Raw genomic sequence first — 14,411 nt, 5'->3', positions numbered from 1 at the left:
AATGGATTGATGTCATTGCTCAGACAGGAGCTGATCTGCTCATCAGCAGCTTTTCAAAACACTTCCTTGTTATTGATGTAAGTGCTACTGGTCAATAGTCGATAAGGCAGGTTACTACACTCTTCTTTGTTTGAATGATGCCTGTTCTAAACAAATGTGTACTACAACCTGCTGGAGTGAGATATTGAAGATATTCATGAACACCTTGGTCAGTTGGTCAGCACAGATCTTTAATACTCAGCCAGGTCCTCCATCTGGGCCAGATGCTTTCATGGGATTCACTCTCCTGAATGCAGCATGCACATCATCCTCAGATACGGACAGGATGGGATCATCAGGGGTTGTGAGGCTGCGGAGGGGTTATTCTTCATTGTTGCTGTCGATAAATTTGGCATAGAAGGCATTGAGTTCCTCTGGAAGAAAATCTTTGCCATCTGCTGCTTTACCAGATTTGGTTTTATAATAGCTTATGACATTTAGGCCCTGCTGCCACTGCTGGGTGTCCCTTGTTCATTTTCATTTGGAATCTCCACTTCAATCATTCACAAATCTACCACAATCAACTTGTCCCTATAATGACATAAATTCATTGTTTCCTTTGTTAAAGTTGGAAATCCATGCTTCTGATCAAACTACATCAATTTTATATTTTAGTCACTCCACTTTACTCCTTTATTTGTGGAAATCACTGTGCCAAAGGATTCGGTAATAAAGTGCAGCTTGGATATATGCCCTGCTGGAGAAGTGCTGTTTGATCAGCAATGGCAAAATTATAATATAATGTGAGAACTTTTGTGCCTGGTAGCAACAACGTACCTAATACCTCTGTACAACATGCTTATTGGAGCCAGTTTTCTGAAACCAACTACCTTGGCAGTTTCATGAAAGTGTGCTTTATTCTTGGATAAGAGTTCTTATGTTCTGTGGATAGCCCACACAGTGTTGAACTTGGCCTTTGCTTTCTACTTCCAGTTGTCCTGCACGGCCATCATTGGAAGAGCCAAGTGTCGCTACATTCTTTGCCGACAATATAAGTAGCACTGTCTCCTCATTTTCAGCCAATGGCGAAGGGATTTAATAGTTCGTCTACTACATCTTGAACCACAGATGCTAGTTTCTGCTCAATGCTATTATTGTACAGGCCACTAGATTTCTATTTGGTTCCATAAATGCTATTTGAAACAACCTTGGGAAGAGCTAATGAAATGAAACGTCGCTTTGCCTTTTAAACAGGATGATGGGAACATCTTCAGTCCTTTTATTCCTTAGCACCTCTAAGTATTTGCACAGTTAAATTCCATGTGTTTTTGATTCTCACTAAACCTGATATATAGAGTTAACTTGGAATTTCTGGTGAAAACGTTCCCCTACAATAGATCAGCTCCTAAGCTGTGGTGTTCCTCCTATCCTTCCGGTTCCTCTAATTTATGTGCACATAAAAATAGGAAGGGCCTGTGGGGCAGGTAGTCACATTGCTGTCTCAGAGCTCTGGTGACCCAGGTTCGATCCTGATCTCTGGTGCATGCGGATATGAATCTCTGTGTTCTCCTGGATTTCCTCCAGATGCTCCAGTTTCCTCCCACATCCCGAAAACATGCAGGTTGGTAGGTTCATTGGAAACTCCAAATTGCCCTATTGTGTGGTTAAGAGGTTGAATCTGAGGAGAACTGATATGAGGAGAATAAAATGGGATTAGTTGAGGATGAGTGCAGAAGGGTGTTTGACAATCAGCGTGGGCTTAAGGGCCTGTTTCCATGTTGTATGACTCTAATTTGTCTTTTGTTAAAGAAGCATGTGCTTTCTCCTTGTACATTATTCCATACCTGTGCTGTTGTATGTATTAGGCTGGTCCGCCCACTAATGACTCATCTCCTACGTCTCCGCCCCTCATGACCTGGTCACAAAGATCGACCTCCCTCCTCCCTTCCGGCTTTCCTATACCTGGATCCGGGCCAGCCAAAGTCTTGTGTTTATTAAAGCCTATCATTCTCCAGCTCTCAACTTCGTGGTTATTGATAAAGCCTATCACATGTTACCTGAATCTAATTGTTCACGTTGCTGGAAGAAAAAAAAAGAATTCATCCCCATGGTGCCTAACAGCAAAAACGACAGGATGCAGGCACATACATCATGGCCGCAGTTGACTTCACTCACATGTGGAAAGCAGTGAATTGTTCCATACCTTACTTGCTGTTTGAGAAGACCTGAATTCCTACTTCTGCCTTGGTCAGACTATTTTAAGCAAGTAATTACATTAACTGAAGGAAAAGTAAAATGTCGCAGAGACTAGAAACTCTGAGGGTGCCAGGCAGAAACAAGAACAACACTGGATATCAGATTCTGATATCATACCAATCTGAAATAATCACTGTTTTTCACTCCACAGATGCTTCCTGATGTGTTGAATGTTTCTAGCAGCAGGTTAAATGGAAACCCTTTAATCAGAAAGACGAAAACAAATCAAGCACTGGAGTGTTTCAATTCTCTCATGCCAGACATAATGGTCTCCGATGGTTTGAAAAAAAAATTCAGAGTTAAAAAAAAATCAAGGCTGCATTCAATCAATTTATACCCAAAGCTCTCCTCCAATATTCAGTTCCTGACACAATTTATTAATTTGATACTATATTTTCAAAATCACTATAATCAAGCTCAGAGAGGATGTGTTCTTCTTACCATGGAGAGACCATTAAGAGCATTCTGTTACCAGCATGAGAGGTTTGCTTGTTAAGAGTCTGGGTGATGTAAGAATTAGAACATTCTGCTCTTTATTATAGTTAGTTTTATTTTTTGCTGTATGCAGCAACATGAACCATTGCAGAAATTCTTTTAATCACTGGCATCAAAAAAACTTGATTTTCATGAAGTCTGATAAAGATTTCCACCTATATAATTTAGGCAGGGATGTTTTATCAGCAACATTGAACCTATTGACATCAGCATCTGGTGGTCGCTTAATGATTAATAATAACATTTACAAAATTAAGACTAGATTTGAACCGATAGGAGATGTGTTGAGTGCCTGATTGAATAGCTGCCATGTTGAGTCTGTCACATATCCTGGCCTAAAATGTAACTCTGGGGTTTTGTAGAGCTTGGAGTCTTCCCATCCTGGACAGGAGGTGGCCTCCTGAGAATTGATATATTGGCATTCAGTGATATAATTTGGACCAAAATGCAATTTTAAAGCCATGAAAACTCTGAGGGGCACAAGTCCAGAGAAGTAAGATTCTTTTTAAACTTATTCTACAGTTTCTTGTAGCCCTGGACTGGCAGGAACTCTCCAGTTGAAGATCAAAATCTTGAGCCTGTTCTCCTAAACCTGAGTCTGACCTTTTTACCTCATCTGTGAACTGCTTTCATGGGCCCAGACTGCCATCACCCCAAGTTCCTGCTTCTGCCTCTGTCCCATATATCATCCTTGCTGAGTTCACACAAACACCAGGGAGAAGGGTTTTAAGTAAGGCTCAGGAGATGGAGTCATAGAAACATACTGTGCAGCAATGACCTCTAAGAACCCATCTTGTTCATGCTGACATTGATTCATGTCTATGCTGATTCCATTTGCCTGCATAAGAGATATCCCTCTATGCATTACCTATCGAAGTACCTGTCCAAATGCATTTTAATGTTGCCTCCACTACTCTTCTGGCAGCTTGTCCCAAATATTCACCATCTTCTGTGTGAAAAACATACCCATCAGACCTCTTTTAAATTTCCTCCCTCTCACCTTAAACTTGTGCTCTTTCATTTTAGACTCCCCTGCCTTGGGAAGAATATTCTGTCTATCAATCCGCATGCCCTCATAATTTTATAACTTCAATAAAGTCATCTCTGAACCTCCTATCATCCAATGAGATTAGCCCAATCCTCTGCAGTCTCTCTTCATAATGACAGGACTCCTTTCCAGGTTGCTGAAGCTCTTCTGCACCCTCTCCATTGCCATCACACCCTTTCCTAGTGTGGCAACCAGAACTGCACACAATATTCTAAGTGTGGTCTAACCAACATTTTATACAACTGTCCCAACTCTTAAACTCAATACCTTGGCTTATAAAGGTATCCATACCAAATGTCTTCTTCACTACCTTATCTACTTGTGCCACCACTTTCAGGAAGCTATAAGCTTGCACCCTTAGGTTTCTCTGCTCATCAATGTTCCCAGGATCCCTGCCATTTATTGTATATGTCCCAGCAGAATTTGACCACCCAAAGTCCATTACCTCGTACTTGTCTGGACTCACTTGACTTTCCAGCTGATACATATCCTGTTGTACCTTTAAAGAACCTTAAGGCTATTTTTGTATTGTCTCAAACTTACTCATCATAGCCTCTACATTCTCATCCAAGCCAATTATATATACTGCAATCAACAAAGATCCGGCAATGACCACTGTGGCAAACTACTTGCTACAGATTTCCAGTCAGAGAATCTCCCATCTAGCATTGCCCTGTGCCTCCTATCACCAAAGCCAATTTTGTGTTCATTTCACCTCCATGCCTTTTATTCCCTGTTCCTTAACTTTCATGTGGAACCTTGTCAAAAGCTTTAGTAAAACCAAAGAGAAAGTCTATATAGACACCCTAAAGTCTTTCAGGATTCATATGGCGACAGGTCTGGAAAATTACCTTTTGTTTTTGCCCTGTACCACTTCCAACATCTTGTACAAATTAAAATTTAGGCTCTATGCAACCATTGGAAGTTACCTCTGCAGCCTTGAGAATGACATTTCAAGGTTTCTTTTGAGCTCCCACAGCATTGGTATTCCTTGATTTAGCACTGTTTAGTTGACACATTTTCACTCTTTGAGGTACTTGTCTTTCATTTATGAAATTATTTTGTACTCTAATTACCAGCACACAACTGCATGTAACACTAGGCTGAACAGAGATGCTTGGATGGATTTATCCATTTTGTACAATATATGACACTTTGCCTTCCAGATTATTTTGCAGGACTGCATCCCTTTTGTAATTTGAGGAATGGCAGTATCATGTCAGCAATGACACGTTATGCACTTCAGAATCAGAATTTATTGTCATGAACACGTCATGAAATTTGCTGTTTTGCGGCAGCGTCATAGAGCAAATATTCATATTATAACCATCTTACAACATTACTATATAAAATAAAGTAATAATGCATGAAAAGTGAGGCAGTGTCTTTGGTTCATTGATTATTCAGGAATCTGATGGCAGCGGGGAAGAAGCTGTCCTTGTGTCTTTAGGCTCCTGTACCTTATTCCTGATGGTAGCAGAGTGAAGATGGCATGGCTTGGGTGGTGGGGCTCTTTGAGGATAGAGGATGCTTTTCTAAGACACTGCCTTATGTAGATGTCTTCAATGGAGTGAAGTCTGGTGCCTGCGATGTCACAGGCTGAGTTATTCTTGCCCTGAGAGTTGGCAATTCCATATCAGACAGTGATGCAAACAGCCAGAATCCTCTCCACGGTACAGCTTATGAGAGTCTTTGGTGACATACCAAATATCTTCAGACACCTCACAAAGTATAGCCGCTGGTGAGCCTTCTTTGTGATTGCATCAACGTGGAGGCTCCAGAACAGATCCTCGGAGATATTGACACCCAGGAATCTGAAGTCTTTGACCCTCTCCACTACTGAGCCGCCGACGAGGACTTGGTCATGTTCCCCTGACTTCCTCCTAAAGTCCACAATCATCTCCTTGGTTTTGCTGACATTGAGCGCAAGGTTGTTGTTGCAATGAGCTGATCGATCTCCTTCCTGTACACTTCCTCATTGCCATTTGTGATTCTGCCATTCGTGATTCTCACAACTCGATAAGATATTGATGGATTCCTCATTGGATTTCTGTGATATTTTTGTTTCTGTTAAAAAAAAGTTTGCTTTGTAGCCTTAATAATCAAATAGTTTAACAAGTTCCACTTGCAAAATATAGATGTTACATGCCAATTCAGTGGAGCATGATCAAATCAAAAACACACCTGCACAAGGAGATAAGATTTTAAGAAGAAAGGAGTGGTCATGAGCCAGGGAGATTTTGGTAGGAAATTTTGGAGGTTGGGGCAGTACCAGCTGAAGGCACAGCTGCCAATGGTGGAGCAATTACATTTGTGAATATTTGAGAGGTCAGAATTTGTGAAATGCAAGCATCTTGGTGCATTACAGGACTGGATGAGAGGACAATGGAGAGATTTGAAAAGAAGCCTGGGAATTTTAAAACTACTGCATTAAAGTGCTCACAATGAGTTACTAGTTTCCAGTCTCACATTGGGTGGTGTTACAGCAAACCAATGCTCATTCCTTTGTTGTAATGGCATTTCGTACCTCCTCACAATCATTAGAGCTTTGGTTTTCTCTGAAGCATGAAGCATGTTATGCTTGCAGAAGTAATTTCTATTCATGAAGTTTCAAGTTTCAACAAAGTGCTTGATTTCAAGATATGTTCACCAGCTGCACATATGTTTAACCTAATTACCACAACACAGATCTTCTACCTCAGGTGGGATAAAGTGTGGATTTATTAGATTGATTGCCACAGCGCCAGGAACCAAATCCAGGGCAATCAGGTAAATATGCAGTCTAACTTTTGCTTTAAAAGCTGATATTAAGCCTTATGGAATTAACAATTTCTGATACATTAGGTTGTGATAATGTACATTATGTGATAAATTTCCACTAATAACAGGGTAAAGACAACACATTAGTAAGCATGGCAACTTTAGAAAGATCATCCATTTAAGATGGAAATATTACTTTTCTGAAAAAGTGGCATTTGTCTGAGATTAGGATAAAAGTATAATGCTGGATGCAAGGCAAAATAAAAACACAGGCTTTCAAATACACAGCAGGCCAGACAAGGTTTGTGGATAGAGAAATAGAATTGACATTTCATATCTGAGGTCACAAAGAAAATCTGCAGATGCTGGAGTCTAATGCAGTACACTACACTCATTCAGATCTGAGATCTGTTTTCAAAACTGCTTCTAGTATTTTTTGCTTTTATTTCAGATTTCCATCATCTGTGATTTATTCAAGTCAGGCCATCTATACCGTCACATGTACAACACGATGAAACAGCGTTCTCCGGTCCTCAGTGCAAAACACACAGTCACACCACCAGACATAATACACATACAGACAACAATACAAATGCAGGACAAGCATTCATATATATAAATAAATAATGTTTCATGAATATGAGAGGCTCGGATGGTCAGTGTGAGCAGTTTCTTTGGGTCATTTGCATTATCACTATCCATGGGAAACAGCTGCTCCTCAGCCTGGTGGTTCTGGCTCTGTGTCTCTTTTATTTAGCTTCACTCCTTTATTTGGTTTTTATTTACAAGAAGAGAAGATCTTATTAACTAGGTATACGTTATTCGGTAATTGCACACTTAGCAAAGTTATTCCTCAACTTGGTAAGCATGAGAACAGTTTGAATTCCAGAAAAGAACTTGTGCTGAGGGGTTATTCCCTCTTTGCGAGCTTCTGTCAAGCCCAACATCTGACATTAAACATACTGAAGTAAATTTCTTTTTTCTCACTTGGGAGTAATTTGACAGTGTGGATAGCAAGCCCGTTATAGCCACCCAATCGTTGGGATCTATATTGAGGAAGAGATCTGCACTCCCAGGTTACTGTTTGTCAAATGTAACACTTTCTATACTTTGTCTGGCTTTCGTCATAATACATAAATCATACGAATACACTCCAGTAGCCTACTTTTGTGCTCTGAAACATTTTTTATATTGCTTCTGGAGAATGTAAGAAAAAATTTAAATACTTGTGATTTTGTTCTAATTCTTTTCAACATCAGAAATTATGAAATATCTTTTTACATTTCTGCCTGCCTCAGTTTACACAACTGGTCTCCTACCCCAGAAAGACTCTGTTCTTCCTTTACTAATCAAAATGAATCCACATGGGATACTGCATGAAGGATTTTATTACAGAGAAAGCTAGCTAAAACTTATAGGACCATTGATGTTAAGGAATAATCGTGTACACCTAATGTTTTATAGTGGTTGCTGTCACCGTATCATTTTCTTCTGAGTTTGTGATAATCAGTTTCTGACTATAAATTGTAGCCTTAACTTCTGAATCACTCCAACCTTCACTGTTTTGTCCTTGATCAGATTAAAATTGTAACTGCACTATAACAGATGCCATAGAAAAACAGCTCATGATATTATGATGAGGATTGTCCCATAATTGTGGCAAGCCATCATGATGGAGCTGAACTCCAGTCCAGCAGGCATGTTACATATCCTTTAGTTTAATATTGACCTGGAAAAGAAAATCTGAAATTTGTATAATTCCATATCTCTTTTTCATGTGTCCAATTAAAAATCATATTACCATTCAAATATGAAATCCTTTAAGAGATTGTTTTTTTTTAAACAGAAGGATTATTAAATTTACAGGAAGCATTTGCCATGTTCTGCATATATAAATTAAATTTTAAATGTTTAGACATTCAGCATGGAATCAGGCCCTTTTGGCCCTCAACCCAAAATTTTTGAAGGGTGGGAGGAAACCAGAGCACCCCGAGGAAATCCATGCAGACATGGGGAGAATGTACAAACTTACAGACAGCGTTGGATTCGAACCCCAGTGCTGGAATAGCATTGCGCTAACCACTATGGTAACTGTACTGTCCCTTGAAAGGTGAAAACTGATCATGTTGAGAACAGAGCCTTATTCTTGGATGATCTTAATTTTAACACAGTGAGGATCTGTCAGGAAGCACCTTCAGTGAATTAATGTCCTTGCAATGACAGCAGGTTGTTGTAGGGATTTGGGGCAATGTTCCTGTTTAGATATCATTTCATCTGGAACAAGAATGAAGAGGTTGTTAAGGTGGTTGTAAGAAGGCAGAGATTGGGCCTACTGGCTAAAATTTAAGTGTTGGTGGTAGGGTTTCAGGAAAGTCTCACAGAGGGAATAAAGGTCAGAGCTAAAGGGGACCATTTGCTCCCATGTCATGTTGAGAGGCAGACATTGTTTCAAGACTGCTTTTACTTATCTGAAAGTATGAATTGCCATGTACCCTGGCTATAACTGCTCCTGGGTCTCAAGGTAATGTAACTGCTTATTTTTAATTAGTTACCTACTGGGCATGAAGAGTTAAAATTAATTTAATCACATCACTCATTTACTACATTTTGACTTTGCCAATTAAAACAAAAATAATTAAAAAGATAAATTAGCGATACAGCATGGTAACAGGCCCTTCCAGGCCACAAGCCCGTGACATCCAAATACATCAACTAACCTATATGTTTTTTTCAAGGTGGAGGAGGAAACTGGAGCAACCAGATGAAACCTACATGAAAACAGGGAAGATGTACAAACTCCTTACCAAGAGCATTGTTGCTGGTATTGTATTAGCATGGCACTAACTGCTACGCTAGCCACGTTGTCCTGACTCATACTTTTATTTAAGTCCGGTGTTCTGAAATGTTTATGGCTTCATGACCTACTCCAGGATCTTGAGTAGTGCAGAAAAGCAAGTGATGGCCTGCTATATTATCAGAATTGAGTGCAGAGAAGGTTCACGAGAATGTTGACAGGATTTCAGGGTCTGAGTTACAGGGAAAGGTTGTGCAGACTGGGGCTTTTTTCTCTGGAGCATAGAAGATTGAGAGGGGACTTGATAGAGGTGTTTAAGATTTTAAAAGGGACAGACAGAGTAAACGTGGATAGGCTTTTCAATTAAGAAATGGGGAGATTCAAACTAGAGGACATGGTTTAAGATTGAAGGGGGAAAATTATAAGGGGAACATGAGGGGAAATTTCTTTACGCAGAGGGTGGTGAGGATGTGGAATGAGCTTCCGGCAGACGTGGTCGAGGTGGGATCATTGGTTACATTTAAGGAAAGACTGGATCGTTACATGGATAGGAGGGGACTAGAGGGGTATGGACCGGGTGCTGGTCAGTGGGACTAGGAGGGTGGGGATTTGCTACGGCATGGACTAGTAGGGCCGAACTGGTCTGTTCTGTGCTGTAAGTGGTTATATGGTTATATGGTTAACCCAAGAGGTTTGTGTGGGTTTGGATTTTAATGTTAAAAGTCTGAAATCTAATCCACTTCCATCCACCTGATCCTAGCTATCATGGAAGCAGAATTTTAGGAAGAGGATTTAGCTTTCCCTGGGTTGGCAATTTAACCATTACTGTAAGTGTATTTGCCTCTAATTGAACTACTAGGGTGCATAAATTAAATAATTAAATGGATCAAGGCAGTAGACATCCTAAGATATCCTAAGGTGCTGCCAGTTCACCAGAACACCTTAGCTGGAAGTCCCTCTAATTTCCACCAAGTTTCCTTTAACTGCTAATTTTCATATAATTATTTATATAAATTTATGATTCTAAATTATAATATGCTGATCAGATCCTGATGGCCTACTCATTTGCATCAGCAGAACCTTTTGGGAAACCATTCACCTGGGCCTCTTTTGTTTTGTAAATTTTATTTATAAATGATAATAAATCAAATGACAAGCTAATACATAACATTTTATCCCTCATAAGCCCCCCGCCCCCAACCCTATCCCCCCAACCCACCCAACCCCCCCCCCTCTAAACTACCCCAAAAGAAAAGAAGAAAGAGAGAAGGAGATCTACAACAATGCCATTCAATCATTTGCCATGGATTGGGACGACACCACCAATGTATGAGAAAGAAATTATTAATGATCTAGTCGCATATATTCCATATACGGGCTCCAAGTTTTAATAAAAAAAGAATAAGTACTTTGTAAGTTATACATTATTTTGTCCAAGGGAATATTCACATGCCATCATTGAATACTCAATTTAGTCTCATTTTTCCATGTAACTGCAAGACATTTCTGAGCCACTCATCTTAAAAAAGCAATTTGAAATTTATCTAATTTTAATTCCAAACTCAATTTTTTAATATAATCCAATAAAAATATCTCAGGGTCAAATGAAATTTTAAATTTGAACATAACCTTCAAAAATTCCTTAATTTTATTCCAAAAAAGTTTAACCATCTCACATAACCAAATCGAATGTAAAAGGTACCTACTTTCTTATGACATCTAAAACATAAATCTAAAGGAACATATTTATATTTCTTTAATTTACTCCGAGTCAATGATAAAGTTATAATGAACCAATCTATACCTTACATTTACAATTTTAGTCATACTATCCTCACATAGAGACATCCAATCTATCTGGGCCTCTTGACGTTGAAACAATCTTTCTGAATTCTCTCCATTTCTGAGTTTATATACTGCCCAATGTCCTTTAGATGAGATATTTGACCAATGCCAACCCCAACATGAGGGTACAACATGGTACAGGGTACAACATGTGGTTTAACTGAGGAGAGTGAGTTCATCCACTGGCCTGGAACTCAAAGTAACACAATAAATGATAAGATTTATATTTATTTATGATACTGAGATACAGTGAAAAATTTTTAAAGGTTAGCAGAGTCACCTCGCTCTGGTGCCATTTTGCAAAGCAAAAGTACAGAGAAAGAAAGAAAGTCCCTTAAGAGACGGCGACTGGTTGAGTATCTCGCTGTCTCCTTTAATGCATTTGCCTCTGAATGCCAGGCTCATGCCCTCATATCCCATTATAGAGTCACAAAATCATGGAGTCAGACAGTACAAAACAAGCCCTACAACCCAATAATCCATGCTGACCATGTGGGCATTCTGGGCTATTCTCATTTGCCTGCATTTGGTCCATATCCTGCTCCATTCTTCCCATCTTTGGCTTGGCTTCGCGGACGAAGATTTATGGAGGGGGGTAAAAGTCCACGTCTGCTACAGGCTCGTTGGTGACTGACAAGTCCGATGCGGGACAGGCAGGCATGGTTGCAGCAGTTGCAAGGGAAAATTGGTTGTTTGGGGTTGGGTGTTGGGTTTTTCCTCCTTTGTCTTTTGTCAGTGAGGTGGGCTCTGCGGTCTTCTTCAAAGGAGGTTGCTGCCCGCCGAACTGTGAGGCGCCAAGATGCACGGTTTGAGGCGAGATCAGCCCACTGGCAGTGGTCAATGTGGCAGGCACCAAGAGCTTTCTTTAAGCAGTCCTTGTACCTCTTCTTTGGTGCACCTCTGTCACGGTGGCCAGTGGAGAGCTCGCCATATAACATGATCTTGGGGAGGCGATGGTCCTCCATTCTGGAGATGTGACCCACCCAGCGCAGCTGGATCTGAATACCGATCAAACATTGAAATTATGGTAGCTTCTTTGGTTGTTAAGGCTAAACCAACAGAGTGACCAACACCCTCCCCTGCTGTGTTTACTCCCCAACACCGCTCCCCCCCCCCCCCACACGTGCCACAAGAACTCTACCCTAAAAGGCATCAGGCTAAATCTGGACGTTCAGGATATTTGTGAGAGATGTGACAAATGACTGTGTCCATTGCTGGATGAGACTTCTGTGTGTATTGCTGGAAATTCCATTTCCCGCAGATCTGACACATATATTTAACATCCTTAAAAGAAGCAGAGAATTCAATAATTATTTGCACTAATTGTGATAAAAGGAGCAAACACGTCCGGATTAAACAATTATCATACTTTATTATCTTTGGTACAGTTTCTTCTGTTTCTGAGACTGCAGGAGGTGTGTTAATGGTAATTTCTTTACCTTTAATTGTTCCCATGTTACTTCTCTATATTATTTTACATTTTACTTCTTTCATACTCCTCCAAATCAAAAAAGGGATTTTTTTGATGTAACTTCTGTCCAAGTTGATAAATCTTCCTGTCATTATGCACATATTCTATCAATGCTTATCTCCATTCTAATCTTTTGCTAATATGTTATTTTTTGACAAACTGAAAAGCCACACACTAGTAACCAATGAAAGAGAAATTTAGATTATCAAATTCAACCTGTCATTTGAGACTCTTTAAAAACTCACAGGAAGGGGAAACCAGATGTGTATGATGCAATAACCTTTGGGAGATCACAAGTAGAGAGGGTGAGCAAATTTAAATTCTTGGGCGTCACCATCTCAGTGGATTTTTCCTGGACCCAACACTCCAATGCCATTGTGAAGAAATTAAGTCAGTGCTTCTACTTCTTCAGGAGTTTGTGGAGGTTTGGTAGGACATCAGAAACCCTGGCAAATTTCTGTAGGTGTGTGGTAGAAAGTGTGCTGACTGGCTGCATCACGGTCTGGTATGTGGAAACCAATACTTCCCAGCGTAAAGCCCTGCAAAAGGTAGTGGACACAGCCCAGGACATCACAGGCAAAACCCTCCCCTCCATCGAGAACATCTACGGGGAAGGCTGCAGTTGGAGAGAAGCAGCAATCATCATGGATCCACACCACCCAGCACATGCTCTGTTCTCGTTGCTGCCATCAGGGAAAAGCTATAGGTGCCCCAAGACTCACACCACCAGGTTCAGACTCTTCAACAACAAACTCAGTCAGGGACTCATTTATTGACCTTTACTTTTGCACTTTATTGCTCGTATTTTTTCTTCTCGGTATTGCACAGTCAATTGTTTACATTTCTTTATTTCTTTACATGTGTACATTGTGTACAGTTTTTTCTTGCACTACCAGTAAGTGGTAATTCTGCTTCACCCTCCAGAAAAAAGAATGTCAAGGTTGTATGTGATGTATGTATGTACTCTGACAATAAATCTGAAATCTGAAATTCTGGAGAAACTCAGCTGGTCTCACAGTGTCCATAGCCCTTCTTCAAGGACTAGGCAAAAAACAGGAGGCACTTGAATGAAGACTGGAGATTGGAGAGAGAAAGGAGGAAGAATGGGGGAGGGGGAGGTCCAGACCAAAAGGTGTTACAGGTAATTGGATCTAATAAGAGGAGAGGTGAGAATTGATTTTGGCTCTGTGAAAGAAGACAGAGGGATTAGGGAAAAGAAACAGAGACAGAGCTGGGGGAAAGGTGATGTGGGAAAAATGGGGCAGGGGTTGGTTTAACACAGGGGTGTCAAACTCAAATTCACAGAGGGCCAAAATTAAAAACTTGGACTAAGTCGAGGGCCGAACTAAATATTTATTGAAAATTTTCAACAACATCTGCATGTTTTCTCTTCTTTCAACATATGTAATGTTAAACTTTTTCTTATTAAAATAAATGTTTAATAATAGTTTTGGATAAACTCTTTCCAGAAGCATTAACAAATGAGAAATAAAATATTCAATAAATAATATTTCTCTATAGAGGATTTGTCAAATGTTGCTAGTGTGCTGTCGAATAGTAAAATCTGAGGGCTATTGAGAATGTGGGAGAATAACATGATTCCTGAAACAATCAAATGGGTGACTGATTGTGGGCATGAACTCTAGCAGGGTTATTTGCCATGCCCTTTTTCCATTGGTACAAATACCCTTTGATTTACACACTTATCAAGTTTTATGCCTAATGAGCTTGTATCCAGGTGCAGGACCATTTTTAACCAGGAA

The 14,411-nt window shown here is 40.0% G+C and overlaps 1 long non-coding RNA gene across 2 annotated transcripts in view; it reads left to right on the top strand.

Moving 5' to 3' along the window:
* The window catches only part of LOC138759827 (uncharacterized), a 33,839-nt gene extending 23,133 nt beyond the window's left edge, over positions 1-10,706 (top strand). For both annotated transcript variants that reach the window (XR_011355126.1, XR_011355127.1), the window contains exons 2-3: positions 9,274-9,359; positions 10,519-10,706. This is a non-coding gene — a long non-coding RNA (uncharacterized lncRNA). The remainder of the gene's footprint in view (positions 1-9,273; positions 9,360-10,518) is intronic.
* Positions 10,707-14,411: the final 3,705 nt, after the last annotated feature.

The sequence above is a fragment of the Narcine bancroftii genome, chromosome 4 (genome assembly GCF_036971445.1).
Source record: "Narcine bancroftii isolate sNarBan1 chromosome 4, sNarBan1.hap1, whole genome shotgun sequence".
NCBI lineage: Eukaryota > Metazoa > Chordata > Chondrichthyes > Torpediniformes > Narcinidae > Narcine > Narcine bancroftii.
The sequence above is the reverse complement of the archived record's forward strand: the minus strand, read 5'-3'. Positions and strand labels throughout refer to the sequence as shown.